This window comes from Equus caballus, chromosome 22 (genome assembly GCF_041296265.1).
Source record: "Equus caballus isolate H_3958 breed thoroughbred chromosome 22, TB-T2T, whole genome shotgun sequence".
In the NCBI taxonomy this organism is placed as follows: domain Eukaryota; kingdom Metazoa; phylum Chordata; class Mammalia; order Perissodactyla; family Equidae; genus Equus; species Equus caballus.
This window is the reverse complement of record NC_091705.1, coordinates 19,606,994-19,632,171: the sequence shown is the minus strand read 5'-3', so window position 1 is coordinate 19,632,171 and position 25,178 is coordinate 19,606,994. Positions and strand designations below refer to the sequence as shown.

At 50.9% G+C, this 25,178-nt stretch overlaps 1 protein-coding gene and 2 long non-coding RNA genes across 9 annotated transcripts in view; 1 reads left to right on the top strand and 2 right to left on the bottom strand.

Annotated features, from left to right (window-relative positions):
• Positions 1-5,624: 5,624 nt before the first annotated feature.
• Positions 5,625-8,590, bottom strand: LOC138920216 (uncharacterized). Its single transcript, XR_011431029.1, has 3 exons — positions 8,338-8,590; positions 7,462-7,511; positions 5,625-7,327 (listed from the first exon to the last, which is right to left on the bottom strand). It is a non-coding gene; the product is annotated as an uncharacterized lncRNA (long non-coding RNA).
• A 2,801-nt stretch (positions 8,591-11,391) lies between these two features.
• The window catches only part of SMOX (spermine oxidase), a 36,786-nt gene continuing 22,999 nt past the window's right edge, over positions 11,392-25,178 (top strand). For 3 of the 7 annotated variants that reach the window (XM_023626164.2, XM_023626163.2, XM_023626165.2), the window contains exon 1: positions 11,392-11,576. The gene's annotated coding sequence lies outside the window, so the exon portion shown is untranslated. Of the gene's footprint in view, positions 11,577-16,675; positions 16,912-25,178 lie in introns of those variants that run through there. The other 4 variants (XM_070247765.1, XM_070247766.1, XM_070247764.1 and 1 more) reach the window with 4 other exon arrangements.
• Positions 19,871-21,591, bottom strand: LOC106782392 (uncharacterized). Its single transcript, XR_001379432.3, has 2 exons — positions 21,254-21,591; positions 19,871-20,565 (listed from the first exon to the last, which is right to left on the bottom strand). It is a non-coding gene; the product is annotated as an uncharacterized lncRNA (long non-coding RNA).

Genomic DNA, 25,178 nt, shown 5'->3' with positions numbered 1-25,178 from the left:
TTGAGCCAATGATTGGCTATAAATTGCCAGTTGGAGTGGCAAGTGGGGGCATAATCTCCCAGGTGAGATGGCTCCTGTGAACTGAGGACAGTTCTCTGGAGAAGGGACAGCCATGTGCTGCTGGCAGGCAACACTCATAGAAGCTGGAGACGAGCACATTGATCTGTTAAAGGGGATATGGTTGGGGCACTTACCACATACAATAATATATAGTATTTTTATTGCTTTATATTTGTAGTATTTCATGATTTTATATAAATTTATTTTATCTATAACCAATTTAGAAATGTGTTTAAAATAATTTATAAATGTGGGTTTTTTAGTTTTCTTTTTTTAGATTTATAAGTTAATTGCTTTATATTAAGAGGACATTTATGACACTCAGCCTTTCCCATTGGTTGCAAATTGCTGTGTGGTCTATTATGTAGTCAATTTTTGTGAATATTATGTTTGTGCTTGAGAAGAAGGGTGTTTTTTTTCTCTTGTTGGGTACGAAGTTCTATAAATGCCCTTTAGATCAAGCTTACTAATACTATTGTTCAAATAGTCTATATTCCTTAAAAATGTTTAATTTACTTTTTTCTCAATTATTGAAATAAGTTTGTTAAAAAATACGCTCAAAGATGATAGATTTGTTAATTTGTTCTTATAATGCTATCAAATTTTACTTTACTGTATTTCATCAATGCTAAGATGCACATTTTTTTCACATTTTAGCACTTTCTGTTATTGGGATACAGTTCACAATTGAGGATACCTTATGATTGCTTTTGGCCAGGTGGAGGTCATGGTGAAGTTGTCATTGCCTGAGCGTGGATGAACTTGGTCATAGTTGTTCATATTGTCACCGTTACATTTGAGTGATGTGCATGTTGGCACATCATGTGTTGAAGTTAATGAGCATTTCATATTTATTATCAATGTTACATGGATTTAGCATGGAAATGAAAAGTTAGGTACATTCCATGTACGGAAAGAGACTAGTAGGGCAAAACACCTGTGCGATGTTGAAGGAATCACTGTAATTCTGTTGTTTCTTGCAAGGCAACAACTAGGGATTTTATGAAATAAAATAAAGCTACCTGTAAGTTGATGAAACTGTATTGTGGCCAAAAAGCTTGCCTGTCATTCACCAAGCAATGCAACAAAAGGTAGTAGAAATTCCCAAACCCCTCAAATTGGATGAAAGACATTTCTATACAAAGAGAGGCCGGTTTGACTGATGTGTCATGTGAAAACTTTGCTAAAGCTCTGAAAATCAGTTTCCCAGAAGCTTTTTGCTGACTTTGAACAGAAGCTGTTTAATTTCTAGTGGTATGATTCAATTGGGGAAAAAAGGAAACTATGAGTTTAGGCAAACAGGGAATGATGACAAAATCACACGTTCTTTAAAAACCTCAAAATTGTACTGTCAATTCTCAAAGCACTGAAGAAATTAATATTTTAAGCACAGGTTACCAAGAGAAGCAAATCACTGTGATGCTCTATGTAGCTCTTGCTAATGAAAAGATGCCATGGTATTTAATATGAATAAGGTATTCATACAGTTTAATTTCTGAAAAAGAATACTTAGAGTTGGGGGCTGGCCCCGTGGCCAAGTGGTTAAGTTCGTGTGCTCTGCTGCAGGCGGCCCAGTGTTTCTGTTGGTTCGAATCCTGGGCGTGGACATGGCACTGCTCATCAAACCATGCTGAGGCAGTGTCCCACATGCCACAACTAGAAGGACCCACAACGAAGAATATACAACTATGTACTGGGGGGGCTATGGGGAGAAAAAGGAAAAAAAATAAAATCTTTAAAAAAAAAGACTACTTAGAGTGAAAGAGGGAGTTGTGGATACTTACGTAAGGATAGCAGGGATTGTCCCAAGTAAACTGGGTCACCCTAATTTTAAATTAGAAAGCTAGTTCTGAGAATGATATTTTCCCCAAAGATGTTATTGTGGTTGCATAAAATAATGGATGGATGCTGGCTGGGCCAATGGAGGATTAACTAAAAGCCATCTAGAACAGATGTACAGGAGACACGAGTGACCAATCCACCCAGTACATTAGTCTTGATGCATTTTATGGGCATTTATTTGAACAGTGAGATAACAAACTTAAGAGACAAAAAGAAGGAAAATACAGATAAGAAGGCCAGAGATTGAGAGAACATAGTGAGAAGTTCTAATATATATTTAATCAAAGTTCTAGAAGTGAGAGACAAGATGGAGACAGAGGCAATATTTGAAGAGAAAATAGCTGAAAAATTGCTGAAACTATTGAAAGATACCAATCCACAGATTCAAGAAGCTCAATCCCAAACAGTCTGCATAAAAAGAAGTCTGTATCTTGTTACATCATAGCGAAACTATAGAGGACCAAAGATAGAGAAAAAGCTGAAGAGCAGCCAGAAGGGGGGAAAAGAAGATTACTTCTCGTTAGATGGCAGTGGAAGTAACTGGATTGATATTTTCAATGTTTTGGGGAAAAAATCCATAGAATTCTATACCAAGCTAAAACGTCTTTTAAGAAAGGAGAAATAAAGGCATTTCCATAAAATGGAACATCTGAATTATGAGTTTATCCCCAGCAGAACTTCACTAAATAATATTCAGTTAGTACTTTAGATAAAAGGAAAATGAACTCAGATGAAAGGGCTGAGATGTAGAAAATAGATGAAGAGAAAAAAAAATGTAAATATGCTTTTTAATTGTATTCACTTCCCAGTGCCAGACACACTCACTTTTTATGGCTCTGCCACTTGCCCAATTCTCAGGAGCTTCTGAAATGGAAAATAAAACCACTGCTACCAAATGCTTTAGGGGGTTGAGATAAAAGTAATCTCAAGGCCAGAGTATTTGCTGCCATCAGAAAGACTATGACTACCTTTATTGTAAAATATCTGGTGAAACCATAGAGAGAAAAATATGGCTTAAAGGAAACACATGATAGAATCATCGTAAGGCTTTTCTGTTTTAAAACTGGACTATAAAAAGAACTCTCAATTCAATGATAAGAAAACAACCGAATAAAAATGGGCAAAGGATTTGAACAGACACTTCACAAAAGAAGATATACAGATGACAAAAAAAACACATGAAAAGATGTGCAATGTCATTAGTCATCGTGGAAATACAAATTAAAACTACAAAGAGATGTCAATACATACCTACCATATCACCCAGCAATCCAACTTCTATGCATTTACCCAACTGAAATAAAAACTTACATTCACACATAAATCTGTATGCAAATGTTTATAACAGTGTTAGTCATAATCTACCAGACAAGAAACAATCCAAATGTCCCTCAACTAGTGAATGGATAAATTGTGGTATACCCATGTAATAGAATACTACTCAGCAATAAAAAAGGAACGAACTATTAGTATACACAACAACATGGATGATTGTGAAATGCATTATGCTAATTGAAAGAAGCCAGACTCAAAAGGCTACAAGCTGTACGATTCCATTTTTTCCAGAAGAGGCAAAACTGTAGGGACAGAAAACCAGTGGCTTCCAGAGGCTGGGGAAGGGCGGAGGGGTTGACCACCGCAGGGCATGGGGGAATATGTTGGGATAATGCAACTGTTTTATATATTGATTGCAGTGGTGGTAACACAATAGGATGAGCTTTTCAAAACTTGCAGAACTGTACACTAAAGAGTGATCATTACTGTATATAATTTATACCTTAAAAAAAGGCAGGCATCTTCAGGGTATTTTACAATCTCACTCTCTTTGACATGGAAGCAAATGCTCTTCATTACACACACACACATATACATCCAACGCATTGGTTGTTGTCTTGTCAAATGTCCAGAACCATTTCCTCCAGCCCTCTCTCTCCTTTTAGCAAGTGACTTTTCCACCTGCTTAATCAAGAAAAACTGGATTAGATGAACACATCTGACCTTTCTCTCCTTTACCTCAAATTTCCTCTCCTTATCTGCGTGAGGATACAGGATAACCTCTAAATATCTTAGGGCATTTGCATTCTAGTAAGGAAAATAATTTTAAAAATTATTAAAAAGTAGAATAAGCTCACCAAAAAGTACAGGGACTTAGTGGTATGACCACACACTGGCATCCCTTGATGTTTCAAGACTATTTGAGGATTAATTAACCATTTAAGGGTAAGTGGAAGAAGCCAATCTGAAAAGGCTATATAAACTGTATGATTCCAACTCTATGATACTCTGGGAAAGGCAAAAGTATGGAGACAGTGAAAAGATCAGTGCTTGTCAAGGGCTTGGGGGGAGAGAGGGGTGAATGGAGGAGCATGGAGAATTTTTAGGGTAGTGAGACTATTAATCTGTATGATATTACAACGTTGGATACAAGTCATTATACATTTGTCAAACCCATAGAATGTACAACACCAAGAGTGAACCCTAATGTAAACTATGGGCTTTAGTTAATAATAATGTATCCATATTGGCTGATCAATTATAACAAACGCACCACAATAATGCAAGATATTAAAAATTAAGAAAATTGGGAGGGAGGGTGAGGGGGTCCATGAGAACTTTCTGCACTTTTTGCTCAGTTTTTTCTGTAAATCTAAAGCTTTATTTTTTAAGTCTATTAATTAAAAAAAAAAGTGATGCAGAAGAGTTGAACTTTAGATGTGAAGATTTAGGAATACTTAAACAATTTTCTTTTGTTTGAAATTTCCTTCTTCTGTGTGCATGAGTGATGTCATAATTCATTGATCCTAAGACACATTTTTAAAAATCTGAGTCAGAATGCATCTTAAAATAAATGGCATTTTACATCTAATGAAATATCATATGATAAAAAATATATATCTAAATAAGTCTAAAAGAGTTATTTTAATAAGTATTAAAGAAAATATAAGATTCCAAAGTATTGCGTCATAGTTTAACGGGCAGTGTTTTTCTTTTTAAGTGGGGCTTTAAATAACAGCACATCTTACAAATGATGGTGTCTTTGATTAGATGAAATATAGTATAGGTGTACACTATAAAAATTGGCTAGATGATGCATATTTAATTTACCTATTGTTGCCTCTGGTGGTGGGAATTAAAAGGGGATTACAATTTGAATTGTAATGTTTTATTTCTCGTATTTAAAAATTGCAAAGCAACTGATAAAATGTTAACAATGATTAAATCTGAGAGGTAGAAGCATGGTGTTATGTCTTTCTTGGCTATTTTATTTTAGTTTCTATATTTAAAACTTTTAAATGACAAAACAAATATCTGAAAAAATAAAATGGAAGAACAGCTCAGAAACTCATTTTAATTGCGAGGGAGTATTCTTGGGCAATTGGGGGATGGTGGAACTTGAAGGAGGAAAAATTTGGGCAGGCAGACACAAAAAGACAAACACTGCACGATTCCACTAATATGAGGTCCCCACAATAGCTAAATTCAGAGAGACGGAAAGAAGAATTGTGGTTACCAGCGGCTGAGGGCGGGAGGGCTGGGGGAAGAGGGTGTTTTTATTGAATGGGTACAGAGTTTCAGTTTGCGATGATGAGAAACTTCTGGAAATGCATAGTGGCGATGGTTGCACAACACTGTACTTAATGCCACTGAATTGTACACTTAAAAATGGTTAAAATGGTAAATTTTATGTTATGCATATTTTAACACAAACTCAAACTGGGCAAGGGAATCAAGAGTTTTATTTTGGGCATGTTGAGATTTGAGATGCTCAAAGGGAGTTGGACAAAAATCCAAGCGCAGGGGAGTGGTCATGGGCTTGTGGATGTGGATTTAGCAGGCACCGTGTTGGAGCCAAGGGGCTAGAGAGAATGTAGGAAAGGGGAGGTAGTCAGTTCCAAGACTAGGGCCCTCCAACATTCAGAGAGGGTGCGTCCAGTGAGGTAGGAGGAAAACCAGGAGAAGCCAAGAGCAGAAAGCCTTCCCGGCAGGAGGTGGTCAGTGGTCTTGAATGTTTCTGAGAGACTGAGGTGAGGACCCCTGGATTTGGCAATGAGGGAGTTGTTGGGGTTTCAGCAGCATGCTAAGGAAGGAAGGCAGACTCCAGTGGGTTGGGAAGGGAGAAAGTGGTGATGGGAACTAGCTACAATACTTTGAAGAAGGTTTGCTGTGAATGGGAGGTGAGCAATGGGGTGGTAGCTGGAGGCGGGTAAGGAGGTCTGGGGTAGCCCTTTAAAAAAAAAGATAAGAGATGCTAGAAGATGTTTGTATGCTTGTGGGAATGGTCCACTATTCCCATAAGAAAGGGAGTGAGGGAAGACAAAGAAGACAAGGGAGAACTTAAGGAGGAGGGACATAAGTGGTGTGAATGGCCTTGGGTGGGAGCAGGACACCTCCTCCATCTCTGAGAGGATGGGCAGAGAGAGTGGGCCCCAGGCAGGCGGTTCTCAAGATTTGGTGTTGGGAAGATGATGGCATCTGTTTCCTCAATGAATTGAGAAGCAATGAAGAAGATGGCAGCTGTTTTCCTCACCAGCTGGGCTGGGCACATGAGGAGGTGTTGGAGGTTTGAGGACAGAGAAGGGGTGAACAAGTCATAGCAGACAGTGGGAAAGGCAACACCCACAGCATGTGCAGCGTGTGCACCAGGCAATGCAGAGTGTCCTGTGGAGCCCTATCGTCCGGGATATAAAGGGCATAAAGATGGAGTGCTCCCCAGCAGCGCTCTCTAGCCAAGTCCTCTGGGGTGTGGGCAGAGGGCGCAGGCAGGTGTGTCTAACTCCATCAGTGATTCCCAGCGTGAGCTTCCTGGACCAGCAGCAAGAGCATCACTTGGGAACTTGTTAGAAATGCAAATGATCAGGCCCCATTCCAAACCTATTGAATCAGAAACTCGGGGTGGGGCCCAGCCATCTGTGTTTTTCACAAGCTCTCCAGGTGATTTCTAAAGGTTTGAGACGCTCTCAACTAGGGTGAAGGAACTAAGGGCACTAGGGCTGATCTGCAACTTGTAGGTGACCACAGCTGCCATTCTCTGGGGCAGATGTTCCTAGAGCTATGAACTCTGGGGTGTCTTCTCTCTTAACTAGTGACAGATCTATAAGCAAACCCCGGAAATTGCCGAGAATGAAATGCTGTTTCTAATGAAAGATTATTGTGCAAGGCAAACAACATCCTTCAAACGTACTTTTTCTGAGTCTGAATTTGAATATTGAGTTTCGTGTATCTTGATCTTCGCTCCTGCCCACAGCGTTTGGAAAGGACCCTGGACTCTCCTTTCTCTCCCTGGCTCATGTCTTCTAGGGTTGTCACAAGGATCTTCTTGAGGCCTACTCCATTTGCCTACATGGCTCAATTCCAGTTTTCAAGTCTGTGGGGAAACAACGACGAACTGGCCAATCTCCCACGTGTAAGGCCTTTTCCTCCTCAGCTGAAATAAAGACAAGGATGAGTCAGCCTCTCCCAACCTCCAGGATCTCCCAATCCTCCCAGTGACTCAGAGGACGGTCTGTTTAGTGGGTAAATGCTCCGCCCAGGAAGTTGGCAGCCCCAGCCTCCCCCTACCTGAGTCACTGGCCTTTGGTGCTGCTATCAAGACATATTGCCACGAAGACCTGTGGAGGCAGGCCAAGAAAGATCAGCGATCAGTGGACCAGGAAAGAGGATGGGAGTTGAAAGGCTAAGATGCAGGAGACTAAATTTGTTCCTCACTTGCTGGTGGCCTCGGACGGACCAACAAAGGGCTCAGTGTCCCTATTTGAAAGTGGGACAAATCATATATCCTACAACGTTAATAGACTCAGTAGTGGCACAAAAGGAGAAGATGAGCCTCTGGGAATATATCTGGCTGGAGACACACTTTGCAACTTTTCTGTGCAAAAGGAAGGGAACCCTGGGGGTGGTTTATCCTTGAGGATTTCTAGGACAAGCTGTAGCCTGAGCAGGGCCTGCAGGAGGGTGGGGAGACCTCCAGTGGCAGAGGGGCAGGAGGTCTGATGTTTGGGGGCTGGCTCGAGGCAAGGGAGCTTGGCAAGCAGGGGCACCTGTGGGGGCACAGAGCAGCTGGTGGAAACACGGCAGCCCATGGCCTTGGTTTCAGTATTGCCTGAGTCGCCGGCTCTGGCTTTCTTTTTTGTCTCCTTCACTGCTTCTCTGTCTCGTCCATCTCTGTTTTTCTCTGTTTGTCTCCTCCTCCCCTCTCCTACATCGCAGAGAGTAGCGGGGGCTCCCCTCCCCATGGGTTGTTTTCTTTCCTGTTTAGATGGTGACTGGCATCTGCTTATGGAGGCAGCAATCAACTCATCCTGTTTACTTGTCGCTGACACAGTGGGTTGTGGTCAGCGAGGCAGTCCGCCACAGCCCCCCAGGGTCGGGTGGGGACCAGGATGCTGACACACACAGGCACATACACTCAGCCATGACCAGGTCAGTTTGCCTCACCAGAGCCAGGAGGTCCTGGGCTGTCCTGCTCTGATGTCTGGGATGCCGTGGGACAGTCAGCTGGGCCGAGGTCACCTCCTCTGCTGCTGACGTCGATGGCCCAGCATGCTTGGCATGGACTCAGGGCTCAGAAGAGGTCTCCTGACTGAAGCTGAGTGCATGGCTCCTCGGAGAGCTGGGGAGGTCTAGACGCAAGAAGGGCAGCGCCCGCAGGGGATAATGTTAGAAGGCATCTTGCTCAGAGCTCCCATTCCTAGGGGAGGGAGTTAGGACCAGAGAAGGCAAAGGGCTTGAGGAAGGGTCACCGTTTACACACCCACCCTCTGCTCTGCCTTTCTGGACTGGCCCTCCCTCCTTTATTCATGTGATTTGAGACACACGGCTTACTTTGTTTTTCTTGGTTTCCCCAAATCCTGTGTGGTGGCTACTGTTCAGGGTTAGGCTGGAGATTGACAAGGTTTCCAGGGGTTGGTGGTATGAGTGGGGAAAAGGGCAGGAGTCAGGCCAGACCTGTGGGGGGACAGATAGTGGTGGTGATGGACATTAAAATAGAGTCATGGAGGAACCAAGGCCGAAAATATGGTGCTGTTTTCAAGGTGCTTGCCTAGGACCTGCTTCCTAGTTCCAGCCTTAGCCAAGCTTCCAGCTGGCCCCAGTCAACATCATATGCAGCAGCAGAACTGTCTAGCTGAGTCCAGTCAACCCATAGAGTTGTGAGCAATAAGAAATTGTTGTTGTTTTAAGCTACTAAGTTTTGAGGTTGGTTTGTTACATAGCAGTAGACAACTGAAACTTACTTTGGCAAGTACTCCAGCACCTCTGCCACTGTTGTCCCTAAAGCCAGATGCCTCCAGCACCATCCTTGCTACCGCCCTCCTGAATGGGTTCTGGGTGACGTGTGTCTCCTCGCATTGGTCTCTTCCACATGAAAATCCTCCCTGGTGCCTTTGGTTGCAGGGCCTGGATGATGCCAGCTCCCCAGCTGCAAGGGAGACTGGGAAAGACTGCTTCTGGCTTTGGAGTACAGGGTGCAGGATTCGTGACACGGAAAGTTCCTCAAACACAGAAGAATGCTCAAAAGGTGTTGGGCACCCCTGAAACATGATGAAGGTCCTCAACAATGGCCGATACTTTTCATGAACTTTCTGTGTGCTTGGCACACAGCTCTGGGTCCATTCACCTTCTAATTGCAAACAGTGCTCTGACGTCACCCTTCCTCACTCTTCATCACTGTGGTTTGGATGGGATCATCTCCAGGGTCGGGCATAGGATTCAGGTCCAAACAATGATATGTGACCCACTCAGAGCCAACTTGATGCAACCTTGGCTTTTTCTGGGACAGCTGAAAGAAATGAGGACTTGGGCTGTGAGGATGGAGCCTAGAGTTGCTGGCAGCCATCTTGCCGCTGCAAGGAACAGAGAAGAAAGATGAGAAGAAGACTAAGTCTTGATGATGTTTTTTGAGTCTCTTGGTACCCGATCAGTTGTATCATTGGAAGTCTTCCATTGTGTGAGCATATAAATTTCCTATTTGCTTACATCAAGCCAATTTGAGTAGTTTCCCATCATTTGTAACCCGTCAGGTCCATATTAATATGTTTATTTAATGCTCACAAGAACTCTTTGGAGTAGGTATTATTTATTAACCCCATTTTACAGATGAGGAAACTGAAGCACAGAGAGGCCACATGCAAGCTGAATTCAAACCCCGGAAATCCAATGCCGAGAGCCCACTCATAAACATTCTGCTCTCCTTGGTGACAAGGAAGGATTCACGGGGAGGGTGTGACATTTAACCTGAGGTTTAACTCCAAGGGGACATATGGGTTTGTAAGGAGGTGAGAGAAAGGCTTCTGGGTGAAGGGAATAGCTTGGGCAATGACAAGGCCTTTTCTCCTAAGAAACCTCCCCTCTAATTCACTGCGTCCCTGCCTTGCAGTCTGTACCCAAGCAGGTCCCTCCTTCAAGGGAGCATCAAACCCCATTTCTGCAGGGATTCCTGGCCTTTGGATCCATGTGGACCTCTGCTCTGAAGCGGGGCCTGGTGGGTCCCCTCTGGGGTGCAGGTTAGGTGAGGCACCCTCCTCAGCCTGAAAGCCAGTTCAGAGCAGGGGCCTGGCTTCCCCCAAAGGCTTGCACCCCTTGGACTGGGGCTCTGTCAGCTTCAGGAGGCCCTGGAGATGCTCACAGAGTTAAAAAGAGTGAACTTGTCACAGACCAAGCACTCCCCGCTTCCTGCCCCACCCCCCCAACTTAAACTAGAACAAATGAAAACCCATACAGGACACCTGGGCATTACTTGCAGAATCTCAAATAGAAAACGAATAAATAATTTCCAAATAATTCTGATTTTTTTTTTTAAGAAAAAAAGTGACCCTCACATTTACATTTGCTTCGATTTTTACTATACTGAAGATGAGGCGGTGGGTACCAGTGAAGGATGTCTTCTTAAAGAGGCCACTTCCACTCACGGCCCTGGGCCGCGAAGGGACAGACAGGCTGTGGCGATTCGAGTGCCCCCTGGGCCCTGCTGTTGAGGGTTAGAGATTGATACGCCGAGGTCTCGGAGGCGAAGCGGGTGGGAGTGGAGGCGGAGGCAGCGGTGTTGGGGAGAAGATGAGATCGGAGGTGGCCCTTGGGGACGAGCCCTCGGACGGCAACGGAGATCCGGTGGAGGGTCTGCGGAGCGAAAGCAGCTCTGGGAGCAGAGAGGGGCGCCCCTACCTTCCAAAAGCATGGTTCTGGACACCGCGGGTAAACTGAGGCCCGCGTCCTGGCTCTGCTCGTCGCCTCGGCCCTGCGTTACGCCTAGCCCCGGGCCGGCTGGAAGCTTTTCTCTGGGGGATGCAGGGGTGGCGACGTTTGGCGCCCAGCTGGAGGAGGCGGGCGTGGGGCTTCGGTGGGGAGCGCGGCACCTGGTTCGGAGGCGGGGGCGCTGCGGTCCCGGCGCCGGCGGCCTCCGGTCCCTCGGCTCCCGGCGGGGCGGGCCCGGGGAGGAGCTCGGCGCGGCCCCGCCCCGAGGCGGAGCCGGGGGCCGGCCGGAGCGGACCAGGCGGGGTGGGCCGGGGACGCGAGGCGGAGCGGGGCCCCACACAGGCCGAGGCGGCTGGCTCGGGCCCCTACGGTCCCGGCGGCGGCGGGAGGAGGAAGCCAGGCGGCTGGAGGAGGAGGGAGGCGGAGGAGGCCGAGGCTGGAGCGCCGCTCGCCGCATACTCACTTCCCCGGCTCAGCAGGGAAAGGTACCGCGCGCCCTCTCTTCGGCCCCGGCCCCCGGGCCCCTGGTCCCCTGGTCCCCTGGTCCCCGACCCCCAGCCCTCGCTCGGGAGCAGGCAGGGGCTGCGGCCGCCGCGGGAGGGCGAGGGGCCCGGAGCGGCCCCGGGGCTCGGCCGGCCCGGGGCTCCGGCGGCCAGCGCGGCGCTCGGGCCGGAGGGCTGGGGTGCGCGGCGTTCCCAGCGGGGGGCGCGGCGCCCCCTCGCTCGCGTCTAGGCAGCTGCGTCGGGCGGGGGCCGGGGGTCCCGGGTTGGGGGCTGCACGGGCAGGGGGTGGCGAGCCGCAGGGAAGCGCCTGGACGCCCGGCGGGCGCGCTCCGTGGGCGCAGACAAAGCCGGGCGCTGACGCCCCACGACGAATCGGGCGGCCGGAGGGTGGGCGCTGGGGAAGAAGAGAAAGCTCCGGTGCCGGCGAGGACGCAGGGAGAGGCTGGGCTGCCGTCCTTCCGGGCATCCGGGTGGTCTTTTCGCGGGGTCCCAGGCAGGGTGGGGAGCAGCTCTCTCCGAAGGGCCAACGGAGGGGCTCACGGGCTGCTCGGCAAGGGGTAGCGTGTGTTGAGGGCTCACTTTGGGAGAGGGGCTGGGGGCTGGGGCTCTAGTGGAGCGAGTGAGGGTCCCGTGGACTCCCTCGGAGCTGCACCGGGCAGGGGCACAGCCTGATGAGATAAGCACAGTGGCTGGCCCAGATGGTGAAATGTGCCCCCAGGTTGTTTGCAGAACCTGTTGGTGGTGGCACGTCCCGTGCCAGTCCGCGGGGGGCAACTTGTCCGTGTTTGGAGCAAGCAGCGAAACGACAGGTGTCTCGGGGGTCATTGGAGTGGCGCGAACGGAGGGATAGGTAGAACGGAGGGATAGGTGGCGTGCATCTGAAAGAAAGTGTGTGCAGTAAAGGCCCCACATCTGCATTCTGCCGCCTTTGCCTCCTTTCCCTCTGTTGTGGGGGGGGTGGGGGGAGGGAGGGGGCAAGCATCCTAGTTCCTGCGCAGGCCCATGCCTCTGCTTGGGCTTCAAGGTGGGCCGTTCCCTGTCCCCCAGTCTTCAGTTACTTCTCCTGTCTCTGGTGTTAGAAGTGACTTCTTCCCCGCCCCCCCCCCCCCCCCCCCCCCATCATGCTCAACAGCGTAGGAACATCTGTTGGCACCCTTCTCCCCCATTTCATAGCGCCATTTTGCCTTCCTCTCTCATTCTCTCCCAGCTATACACCCACTTCCCCACTTCTCTTCACAGCAAAACTTCTCTAGAGAGCTGTCTGCACCTGCTCCTCTGGAGCACATCCTTTAGGTCCTTCGGCCCACCTGACCTGGCTTTGGTCCCTCACTTCACTGAGTCACTGGAGACCAGGACAGGTCTGCAGTGATTTCCACGCCCCGACAGCAAGGTCTTCCCCACAGGAAGGTCTTCCTTGACCTTCCTTGGTCTTGTTGATCATTCTCTCCCCCTAGAACTAATATCCTCTCTTGGCTTCTTCTAGTTTTCTTCCTCCCTCCCTGGCTGGCCCTTCCTTAGTCATCTTTAGGGACAACTCCTCCACTCAACTCTAAATGTTGGGGGATCCCAGGGCTCTGTCCTCAGCCTCCGCCCCTCCGCTGGCTCTCTTCTATTTACATACCCTCCAAGCTCTCATTCTTCCCTATGATTTTTAAAATCAAGCATTAATTTACAGACATACAGATCTGAAATGTACATCATTTTCATTCTTATGATTTTCAGTAGCAAATTTTATCTCCAGCCCCAGCCTCTCTATCCAACTACCCTTCTGAAGATTTATGATGTCCTGGATGTCTCATTGGGATGAAAAGTTTCACGTGGATGAACCAGAACCCTGACTGCAATCCCCAAATGTGACCCTCCACAGGCCTTCCCATCTGATAAAGGGCCCATAACCCACCCACCTTTAAAGACAAGAAACCAGGTGGCATCAACCCCTCCCTTTGCCTCCCTCCCCACATTCAGTCCAACAGCAAGTCCTTTTGGTTCTTTCTGCAAAATCTATCTTAGGCCTATTATTCTTCAGCTCTGACTCCAGGGCTACCACCCTCGGCTACTGCCCTAGGCTACTGCCCCAGGCCAAGCTGTAGTAGCTGTTACCCACTTTCCCCAAATCTACATTTGCCCTTCTCTAGTCCATTTTAACGGAGCATCAAGAATGATTTAGGAAAACTGATTAGATAATCTCATTCCTCTAAAACCTTCAATAGCTCCCTATGGCACTTGGCTTGGGCATCCAGTGATTTATTTCAGGCCAGGCCTTGGGTGACTGCTGGGTACCTAGCCCTGAAGGGCAGGGAATTGAAGCTCCAGGGAGGAGCTGGGGCTGGGAGTCTCTGTAGATCCTTGTCTTTCCACCCACAGCTCTCCTGTTTGCAGAGGAGCCGGCTGAGAACTGAGTTGTGTGGCTGGTGCTCTCAGAATAGAGAGCTGAGAGCCAGGGGACCTCAGATCTGGGAGGGAGGGGAGCTGGGCCCTGGACAGGGGGACTGGTGAGGGACCCCAGGTAATACTGTGAGGTGAGTGCTGAAACTAGGGGCTGGGGGTCCAGATCTAGGGTCAGGCTGGCATGCCTAGGAAAGACCTCGAGCTGGGATAGGTGGCACCAAGGAGGCTATCCTGTGTGGCAGAAATCAGGCAGAGGCGGAGAGCTGGGCCAGGACCCTGGTATACTCACTGGGTGCCAGTGTTCTAAGGACTTTGCAAATATTAACTCCTTTAATCCTCTTAACAGCTCTATAAGGTAGGTCTTATTCCCACTTTACAGATGGGAAGACTGAGGCAGTCACACAGCTCAATAGTGACAGAGCAAAGATTTGAACCCAGGCAATGTGGCTCCAGAATCCATGCTCTAAACCTCTCCACTTGCCACTTTGCTCATGCCTCTCAGATGCGTGCTAGCGGAAGGCTTCTTAACAATCAAGTTGTTTTTCCTGACTCCCAGAGGTGCCTGGCCTTGGGGGCTGGGGAGGTAGGAAAGAAGTTACACCATCTAAGGGAGAAGGGGTCCTCGCTCAGAGTGGGCAGCTGGGTTTCTCTGCTTCACGCCCCACCTTTTCTTCCAGGAGAGGCTCCCAGCCCAGGCCAAAGAGTTGGGGGTCATGTACACTGTGATTTTGGGGTGCTGGGGAGGTCAGCTGCTTCTGGTATGAAAACAGCTCCCTGTTTGAGATGCCACCATTAGATTATCACCCCTCTGGGTTTAGCATTGCTCCGTTGCCCTCTTCATCTGCCTCTGGGGAGCCCGGGGAGGTCAGGTAGGGGCTCTGCAGATAAACTGGCCTGTTTTGGATTCCTTCTAGAATGTTGTGAGGTGGAGCTTCAGACTTGTCCTTGGGAGCCTGGATGCGGGTCTGAGTAGGGCCTGGCTGAACATGGGAGCAGAGCTGGGGGAACAGAGAAATGCAAACTGAAAAGAGCTTAGTCCACTTCCCTGTTGGCCCTGTCCTTACCTCTTGTCTGTCTGTAAAATGGGATAGAGAGACTCTCTTTCTTTGCTCCCCAGAGGTTGTGGAAGCCGAGAACTCTTGGGGGTTACATGCTTGAGTGGCTTCTTGCAGACCCAGGGTAAAGGAGTGAGGACTCCCCATGGGATGGCAGCCCCCAGGAACTGGGCCAGAAAGGAGGGGGCTGGAAGGAAGGTGTGGCAGCCCTGTCCTGCAAGGCTTTTCTGTTTGGTCATGCGGACACCTGTTGGCAGGTGACTTGGCCTCCAAGGGGTCTGGCTGGCTGGCTGAGCAAGGATTTGCTGACCACACGGGGATGGAGTCTCTTTGCTCCAAATTCTGAGCCCCAGGGTTTAGAGGATTTGCTCCTCTATCTTGGTAGATCCTGCCAGCCCCCAGGAAAAGAGGGAGGCAGAGCTGGTGGCATTCTCTTCTGCATTTTGGGAAACCGAGGCATTGAGTAAGCACATTGCTGCTAGAAGCACACCCGGCCCATGGTGCTCGGGAGTGCTTGCTCTCTGGCAGGGAGTATGGAGGAGGATTGCCCACGCTGCCCCAGTCCTTTTCTGCTGAGTTGAAGTGAATGCTGAGGCAGATCCTGAGGCTGGTAGGCTCGAGCTGAGAGTGGACTTCCTGACACCTGGATGCTGGGCTTGCGGTCAGCACCTGGCATCTCGTATGCCCTAGCCTGGCACTCAGAGCCACTGGGAACACAGGACAGAATCCCCACTCTGCAGGGAATAAGAATGAGCCATGCCAGGTATGACATAATGAGGTGCACTTCAGACTAGCTTCCTGCAGGAGGTGGTGCTTTTAGAGAGTCCTAAACTCCTAGGTGGCTTTGGCCAACAGAGGAGGGGATGGCATTCCTGAGGTGGAGTGGGACCCCAAGCCTGGAGAAGTGGGTCGAAGCCAGGTTGGGGAAGGCCTTGACTGTCGAGCTGCTGAGTTTGGACGTGATTCACTGGGCCCCAGGGGAGTCATCGAAGGTTACAGGCCAGGGGTACAATGACTTGATCAGAGCAGTGATCTATAAAAGTGCTTCTCCAACTCTGACATACACGTGCATCACCGGGGTAGCTTGTTAAAATGCAGGTTCTAATTCAACAGGTCTAGGGTGGGGCCTGAGACCCTGCATTTCTACCAGGCTCCTGGGTGGTACAGTGCTGCTGGTCCATGGGGCATCTTTGTGTGGCGAGGGTTGAGATTGGGGACTCAGGGGCCAGGAAGGTGCAGGGACAGGCACAGGTTGGGTGGGACCTGGAACAGGTAAAGGGGACTATCCCAGCTCCTGTGGACTGTTTTGGGGGAGGTGTGAGAGCTGAGATGGGGGCAGGGCAGAGGCGAGTGTAGAGAGGGTGCGGGATGCAGGGGGCCACTGTGCTGTGAGGTGGGGCGGAGTGGGGAGCCTCTCAGGGCTTAGGTCTCAGGCAGGGAACACAGGCCTGATTTCTAGGGTGTCTGACTGTGAGGAACTCCCAAGACCACAAGGGGGTGTCTTAGGCGACTGTCCCAGGGCAGAGTGACATGCAGGCAGCATGTACGGCATCTTATCTTTGCCCACAGCTGAGCCCGGCCCTATGGGTAGCCAATCTGGAGTGAGCACTCTTCCTCCAGCCAGGGTGGGGCCCAGGAGATTGGGGAAACAGCTGACTCCAGCCCCAGACATGCCATCTTCTCCTAAAGCCCCCGAAGTCTCCCCAGCTGCTGAGCCACTACCCCTGGCGTGTGCAGTGTCCCTTGCCTGGGCCTCGTAGCTGCCGCTGATGGTTACGTGAGCCGTGGGTGGGGTGGGCTACCTCCCCCGTGCACCTGGAAGTGGGAAGGCCTGGATGCTTCTCTCTGCTCTGCCCCTGGCTGGGCCACTACAGGCAAGTGTCTGCTCCCCTCTGAGGCCTCAGTTTCCTGTAAATTGAAGGATTCAGTCCTCTCCCTCCGGAGACGGGGGAGGGTCACAGGTTTGTTAGGTGGGGCACTGCATCTTCCCAGAATGGCATTTAATACATTTTAATTTTGGTAATATTAAACCTTGCATGCTAATGATGGAGTAGAGTGAGCAGTTCGCACGGAAGCACTGTCCAGCTTGCTTTGGGGATCTCCCAAGGCCCCTTACGCTTTGGGCTCTGCATGGCCAGGAGGGTGGTATCTGAGGGCACTGGTCAGAGGAGGCCCCTTCAGATGCTGGCAGGAGGGTGGGCAGTGACCTCACCCAAAGGAAGGTGGGAAGGGCCGACACTGAGGGCAAAGATTCAGTGACTCTGGGCAGTGCCAAGAGGGCTCTCAGGCTGAGCTCCCCAAATGTCCCACATACCTCCTAATAGGACCGCAGGGCCAAGCCAGTCACTCCCCACTTTGATTCCTGCTCGTGTGCCCCCTGCTGTGTTAGGCTGTCCTGAGGAGGTGGGAGGGGGTGGCATTTCTCAAAGACTGTTCTGAGAAACCTCAAGGGTTCAGGGGACAAGTAAGGGCAGAAACTGGCAAATTTAGTCCCCTACCCTGTGGGAGATTCAGTGTGCTAAGAGAATTAAAAGCTCTGACAAGTCCTGCAGAAAAGAAACCATTTGGTGTTTCCCAAACTGATTTCACCATAGAAATCTTTTTTTGAAGACTTCCTAATAATATCCCACTGACCAGGAAAACACCTGGTGGGAAAGGGCTGATGCAGAAGGATGCTGCTCCATGAAAGACCACAAACACGGGTGATGGGTGGTCCTAGAGTGCCAGGGAGGGAAGGATGGACGGTAGCTTCCTGGAGCACATGGACTTCATTGGATGGGTACTATTTGGACCATCAGTGGAAGAAAAGGGCACTGTAGAGGGAGAGGCGGCCTGGAGGGGCCTGGGGCCCAGAGCCAGCCCTGGGTTCTCATGACAGCAGCCCTGCTTCACTGGGTGGGTGAAGAAGGGATCTGGGAGGACCCCTCTGGTGCTTAGGACCTGACAGTAGCCAGGCCTGTGTCTCTGGGATTCTGGGAGGGCCTCCCACCCCACTGCTCCTGCCACCTTCTTGCTCTGCAAGTTCTCTCCCACCTTTCATCTCAGAGAGGGGGGTTGTGACCTCCGGGCAAGAAGCTAAGCCTCTCTGTGCCTCAGTTTGCTCATTTGTACTATGGGGATAACATTACTGCCCTTGTAGGCTCATTGTGGTGTCGAATACCTGTTGGCTGCTCTCAGTGTGACTGACATGGCTGTAGACATGGCTCTAGGAGGGACCCAGGGAAGGAGACCGCAGTCAGGGAGATGGGAGGCACAAAGGCCAGCAGAGAGCTTGGTGAGGCGTGGAGTGGGGTCCTGATCAGAGCACGGAGTGGTCTTCTGTAGAGGAGGAGAAAGAGTGAGGGCCGGGCGGTCAGGACTGGCTCCCTGGAAGAGTGGCTGGCAGGGTGGGGAGATCTGGGCAGAATGAGGAGACTTCACAGGCCACTCTGGGCCCTGAGGGCTCAGTCTGGGTGTGGGAGTCAGGATCCGGTGGGTGGGTGTGGGAGACAGGGTGGCTGAGGGCAGGGCTGGGGTATCAGGGACCTGCCTTCACTCATTAGGCCGTGGGGAGCGGGGCAGTGGTTGATCAGAGCTGTATTCTAGTGAGAAGTGTGGCGGGGGTGTGCAGTGCTGGTGGTTGGGGTACAGGCCCCCGCCCTCCTCCTTTGGGCTTTCTTGCAGAAGAGCTGTGCCCCTTCAAGCTCAATGCACGGGGAAGGGTCTGCTTGCTTTTATGACCCTGATCCTCGCATTCGCAGAGCTCTGAGTCATTTTCCCAAAAGGTTAGGAATTGCATCCTGTTGCCTTCCTGGAAGGGGTGTTGCAAGTGCGGGGGTTGGGGGAGAAGGGGGAGGGCTCCAGGGCCCCTCCCCCTCGGCTGGGGGGGACAGTCAGGGAGGCCACCCTGCCTTGCCTCTTGCCTCACCTCATTTCCTCTGAGGTGTGAGGCGTCTTTGTTCAGCAGCTTAGGTGGGGGCCCTGGGGTGTGGCATCTCAAACAGCCGGCCAGGAGAGGTTGCTGTCATGGGGCAGGGTCAGGCTGCTGTGGTGACGAGGCCAGAGTGCGAGAGGCCCTGGCAGAGGATGCTCCGTGAGCTGCTTACCCAGCCAGCCACACTCTCTTGTCCTCCTGTGCCCACCTCTTTCTTCCTCAGACAGGCGGGAGCTGGGGGCTTTTCCTGTTCTCCCTAAATCAGGGGCCGGGAGGGCGGAGGACGACGAAAAGCATTTGGGTTCAGCGGGAGCATGGTGGCCCAATCCTTGCCCCCTGTAGTCCAGATTCCTTTATCCTCTGGCTGCTTCTTGGGGGAGGGTGTCAGGGAAGGTGTGATTTAAGACCAGAAGGAGCAGCACTTGGAAATGAGTTGTATTTTATTAGAAAACAGAGCAAAGAACCTAGCCACCCTCTGCCAACTTTGTGCCAGGCCCCGGCAGACCCATAGTTCCTGTCCTCCCCACACGGCCCCACGAGGCACGAGCTATTACCACATTTCACAGATGGAGACGTGGGCAGTGCCAGCAGATGGCGTGACTGGGTCCCCAACCGAGGTTCTGGGACATTTGGTCCAATGCCCTTTCCTCACCTCACCTCGCCTCACCCTCAGAGCCTGTTCCTGTGTTCTGTCTCCCCATCCACAGCCAGACTTGCCCTCCGGCCAGCCCAGCCCCGATTCCCAAACTCCTGACCCGGGGAGGACAGGCTGCTGGGCCCTCCTTGTGGACTGGCAAAAAACTAGACCTTGAGTCAGCTAGATTTTAAGATGACTCAAGCAGAGACACTCAGGACCACCGGTGGGCTAACATTCTTAGGAGAGATTTTTAAATGAGGCCTTTAAATGTTAAATACACAGGTCTCTTTTACTCTCCTTTATTTTGGAAAATTAAAAAGTCATACACAATTAATGCAAAACTTTTGAGTTAATCTGAAAAAGTAACTCAAGAAAAGATGATGAGCTTGACTCATTCCTTGGTTTTAAAGATGAGTAAAGCTTGAGCCTTAGTATCTTACTAAATGAATTTTGGAGCGTCTTATGTCACATGGCAGGTTGTGGAACCTCTCTGACCCTCGGTTTCCTCCTCTGTGGAATGGGGATATTGACGTGAGGATTAACTGCTTTATTCCACCTGGAATGCTTAGCATGCATGTCAGACATGCTCAGTGAAAACTAGTGATGATGATGATGATGATGGAATTCTAAGACCAGACATTTCTTGATTTCGAAAGTTGGCATGTTATTGTCTCTCTTTGAACTCAACCAAAGGACTTGAAGGATATGTTTGTTGTCCAAGCTCAGCGTCTTAACTCCGTAGGTGTTTTATGGGTCAAATCATGGGCCCAGGGCCCACGTGCCCATTTTGAAATGAACACCATTGGCTTTTCAGACCTGGTTCCAGCTCTTGCTGGGGCGGGAGGTGGTGGGGTTCCTTCTTCAGGGTTGAACTTTATGGAGAGTCCTTTATGGGCGAGTGTGTGTTAGGACTTGTTAGAGGAGCACAGCTGAACCTCTCTGAAGTTACCAGGAGGAGAAAATCTTGGGCCAGTGAGACTGTCCAGAGGGAAGTATGAGTTAATTGCTTTTTGAATTTTCTTTTGTGCTGGAAAAGCGATTAGACCATTATCTGCATCCCTTTTCTGGAGGATGAAGCCAAGGGCCAAGAGCTGTGGCCTGGCGTAGTGGAGTGCCTGGCAAGCCTTAAGCCAGCCTCCATGGGGCAGGGACACTAGGGTGGCCTGCAGCCCACTCCACTCCGCTCCCACCTGCCTCCTGATGGCAGCCCCAGGTTTTGGTGGCATGGCTGGGTGAGCCACCAGGCTTGGGGACGCCTCTCGCCAGCCCCGAGTGCCTGGCACAGTGTGTGGGGAGGGGTGAGGCAGAAGTGCCAGGCTGAGGGCAGTCCTCAGGGCTGCCGCCCCGGGAGGTGAGTGGGGGCCTGAGAACCGAACAAGCATTGGGCACAAGGACATGAGCTCAGTGTTTCAAGCCTGGCTCTGCCCTTCACTCTGTCTGGTGGCCTCCGTCACATCTGCAGACCTCTCTAAGCCTGCCGCCTCATCTGTAAAATGGGCACCGGGGAGTTTGAGAGTATTAAATGATGTGACGAATGGAAAGGGCCCAGCACGGGCCCTGGCACACCAAGGGCTCAGTAGGTAGCTGTTTGCTCTGTGGCTTATCTGTGGCTGGATGTGGGGGAGATGTTTTCCTTTCCTATTTTGGGATCATGCATGCCACCTACCTCTGTGATGAACTATGCTGAGCAGGGGCCGTAGGAGAGGCAGCTTTGCTGGAAAAGAGTTTACAATGGAGGGGGAGCCCCTCCCCACAAACACAGCCTGGGCCCAGTGAGCCTTGGACAGCTCAGCTCTGCTGTTGGGGTGGCGGCATCTCTGTGGGCAGGGAGCACAGGGCCTGGGCTCAGCAGAGTGGGGACCCTGTGGCTTGGAGAAAGGATGGGCCTGCATCCTCTCAGAGTCCCCCTCCTGGGGGCTGGAGCCGAAGCACAGATGGGCTTTGTGCAGAGTCACGCGGGGCCGGCAAGGGGGAACTGCGCCCGGGCCGCACTCGTCTCACCAGTCTGTCTCAGAGCTTGTCAGTGGTTTTGAAAGAGTCAGTGGAAAGTGCTGACTGGGCTGTCCTCCTTCACCCTAGAACTGTGAGGCTGCGGCTCCTGGCAGGGAGAGAGGAGAAGTCCCACGGGGAAGCCACCTCCTTATCTGCCAGCTCCCATCTCCTGGGCTTCCAAGGCCCCATCTGCAGGATGGGTGGGTCTCTGAGCGGGGACACTGACCCAGGTCAGGGGCTGGCAGGGCCATGCCTGCAGGTGATGCAGATGAAGTGGGGCTGGGAGAGGGGCCCTGGGCCCTGTGTTCGGGGGTGCACTTGGCCCTGCAGTGGGAGGCAGCCTGGAGAAGCGTTCCAACTCTGGAGACAGCCCTGAGGAGAGAGCTCGGCTCCGGCGTCAGACTGCTTGGGCTCTCCTCCCACCTGCAGGTCCTGCACCCAGTTGTATGGGCTCCATTTCTCGTCTTTCCTGCCTCACGGGCTTGTTGTGAAGGGGAAGAGGGATGACCAGTTGACACAGAATTTGTCAGGCTTTGTCTTGGTGATGTCATAACTGCTCACCCAAGTCATCCTGACCCCGCCCTGGCACTCACCCCCACATCCTGTCATTCAGCAAGTCCCCAGGAGGTCACCCTCTGATCCCCTCCTGCCTGTCACTTCCTCTGCTTCAGTGTCACCTCGGCAGAGGCTTCCCTGACCTCCCGCCACAGAGCAGCTGCCTCTCCCCTCCCCCTGCCTTTCTTTGTGGCCCCCGTCAGCCCTGAGTGTTCGACCCTCGGCGCGGGGGGGCTTCTGGCTGTTGCTGTGCCCCGAGTGCCCAGCACAGAGTAGTACTCACTCAACTTTTGTTGTTGGTGTTTTTACTGTAAATATGTATAACATAAAATTTATCATTTTAACTGTCTTCAAGTATTCAGTTCAGTGGCATTAAGGACATTTACCTTGTTGTGTACTGTCACCCCCATCAAGATGCTGAACTTTTTTTCATCCTCCCAAACTGAAACTCTGTTCCCATTAAACACCAACTCCCCATTCTCCCCTCCCCCAGCCCCTGGCAGCCGCCATCTACTTTCTGTTCTATGCATTTGACTACTCGAGGTGCCTCATATACATGGAATCAAACAGTATGTGTCCTTTGTGACTGGCTGACTTCACTCAGCATAATGTTGTCAAGGTTCCTCCATGTTTTGCATGTGTCAGAATTTCCTTCATTTTTAAAGGCTGAATAATATTCCATTGTATGCGTATACCACATTTTGTTTATGCCTCTGTGGACAGACACTTGAGTGGCTTCTACCCTTTGGCCGTTGTGAATAATCTGTCTGTGAACGTGGGTGTGCAAATATCTCTTTGAGATCCTGCTTTCAGTTATTTCAGGTGTGTACCCAGAAGTGAAATTGTGAGGTCATGGGTAATTTTATATTTAATTCTTTGAGGAACTGCCATGCTGTTTTCCACAGTGGCTGCACTATTTTACATTTCCACCAATGGTGCGCAAAGGTTCCAGTTTCTCTGCATCCTCACCAATGCTCGTTATTTATTTATTTTTGATAGTGGCCATCCTACTGGCTGTGAGGACTAAGCAGTTTTGAATGAGTGAAAAATCTGTTCCCTGCTCCCTCTCGCCCTCATTTTACCCCCTCCTCTTGGGCCCCATTTTCTCTCATACCTTCTCTCCCCACTGGCCACACCCCAGGCCTGGAACATGCCCCCCATGCTTTAAGACATCTCCCCACCCCAGGATATCCTGTGCCCACCCAGCTTCTCCCTGCTCTTCACCCTGCACAGTACGCTGGGTCTGCAATGCCTGTACCATTTGTTGAGTGACTGTGACTGTCCTCCCCACCCCATCCCCTTTCTCTGGAGGGTTGGGACCCTGCCTCTGGGGTTTGTGCCCTCTGGGGAGCTGAGGCCATCCTGCCCTTTCTCCTGGGCGCCCCCAGGGGGCGAGCTTGTGCGTGTGGCTGACTGGCTTGGGGAAGCTCAAGGAAGGCCCTCCCTGCCGGCAGGTCAGGTGAGTGTGGCCACATGGAGCCTGGGTTCGGAGGGTGAGTCCTGGGAAGGAAATTCGGTGCTGAGAGCCCATGGTGTGAGCAGTGCCTCTGAGCTTTTGCACGTGCGGTTCCCCCTGCCTGGGGCTCGCTCCTGCTGTCTCTCCTGCAGTCTTCTCTGACCCTGTTCCCTGCCCCTGTTAGAAGCCTCTCACCGTCCCCTCCTGCATTCACCATCACAACCCTTAGCACCGCCCTGTGTACCTGTGAGTTAACTGGCTGTGGCCCTGTCTGTTGAACCAATCGCTGTGGCTAACGCAGTGCCAGGCAGGGCTGTGTCTTAAGGGAGACAAAACTTACAGATCTTTATAAAGACTTCTGAGTGGGAGCCTAGGACCCATTAGAGAGCAGAGCAGGTGTGATGGCAATTCCCATTTTACAGATGAGGAAACAGAGTCTTCCTCGAGATCACTGAGAGCCAGACCCCATCCTCACGCTGGGTCCTCTCAAAGGGAGCGGTCCCCATGGGCAGAGGTTGGCGTTGTCTGCCTTGGGATGGGATGCAGAGCGCTTTGGGAGCTGGGCAGCAGCAGGGGAGGGGAGGAGAAAGGGAGATGCTCAGCTTGAGCTGGGGGTGGGGGCTGGACCCTGGGTACTGCCTGGCCTTGCAGCTCGCTCTGCCTCCTCCTCTCCTCACAGGCAGGCCCCAGACGTTCTGGGCTGGCCTGGAATCTGCATTTGGAGCCTGCTCCAGAGCAGCGATTCTCAACCTTGACTGTACATTAGCATCATGTAGCGTCCTTAAAATAGATTCATGCTGAGACCCCACCCCAAAGCGTCCGACTTAGATGACCTATGTGGGAGCTGGGGGTTGGTCTTTGATAAAAATCTCCAGGTGGGTGTGTGCAATGGCTGGGCAGGAGTTCCCGTCTCCTGGGGCTGACAAGCTGCAGCGTCTGGCCAGGCTCTGTGCTCACTGCACCCTGGCCCTGGATTTCAGGGAAGAGGGAGCTGGGACCCTAAGTAGAATGGGGTCTTTACCTGGGGGTCTCTACCCTGGGGGGGGGTCTCTGGGGACAGAGAATTGCTGACTGTATTAGTTACCTATTGCTGTGTAACAAACCTGCCCACAACTTGTGGCTTAAAGCGGCAGTAAACATTTATTATCCTCACAGTTTCTGTGGGTCAGGAATTTGGGAGCCATTGAGTGTTTCTGGCTGAAGGTCTCTTGGGAGGTGGCAGTCAGAATGTTGGCTGGGGATGCAGTCATCGGAAGGCTTGACTGGGGCTGGACTGTTTGCTTCCAGCAGGGTGCACTCACATGCTGGGCGAGATGGTTTGGCTGTTGGTAGGACTCAGTTCCCTGTCTCTTGGGCCTCTCCATAGGGTTGCTTGAGTGTCCTCATGACGTGGTGACTGGCTTCCCTTGGAGTAAGCAGTCCAGGAGAGCAAGGCGGAAGCCACAATGTGCTTTATGACCTAGTTTCAGAAGTCACACTCCACGTTTCTACACTGTGCTATTGATTATATGGGTCAGCCTGGGAGGGGCCTCTGCCCGGTGTTAGTACAAGGAGGTGAGGATCACTGAGGGCCAGCTTGGAGAGATGG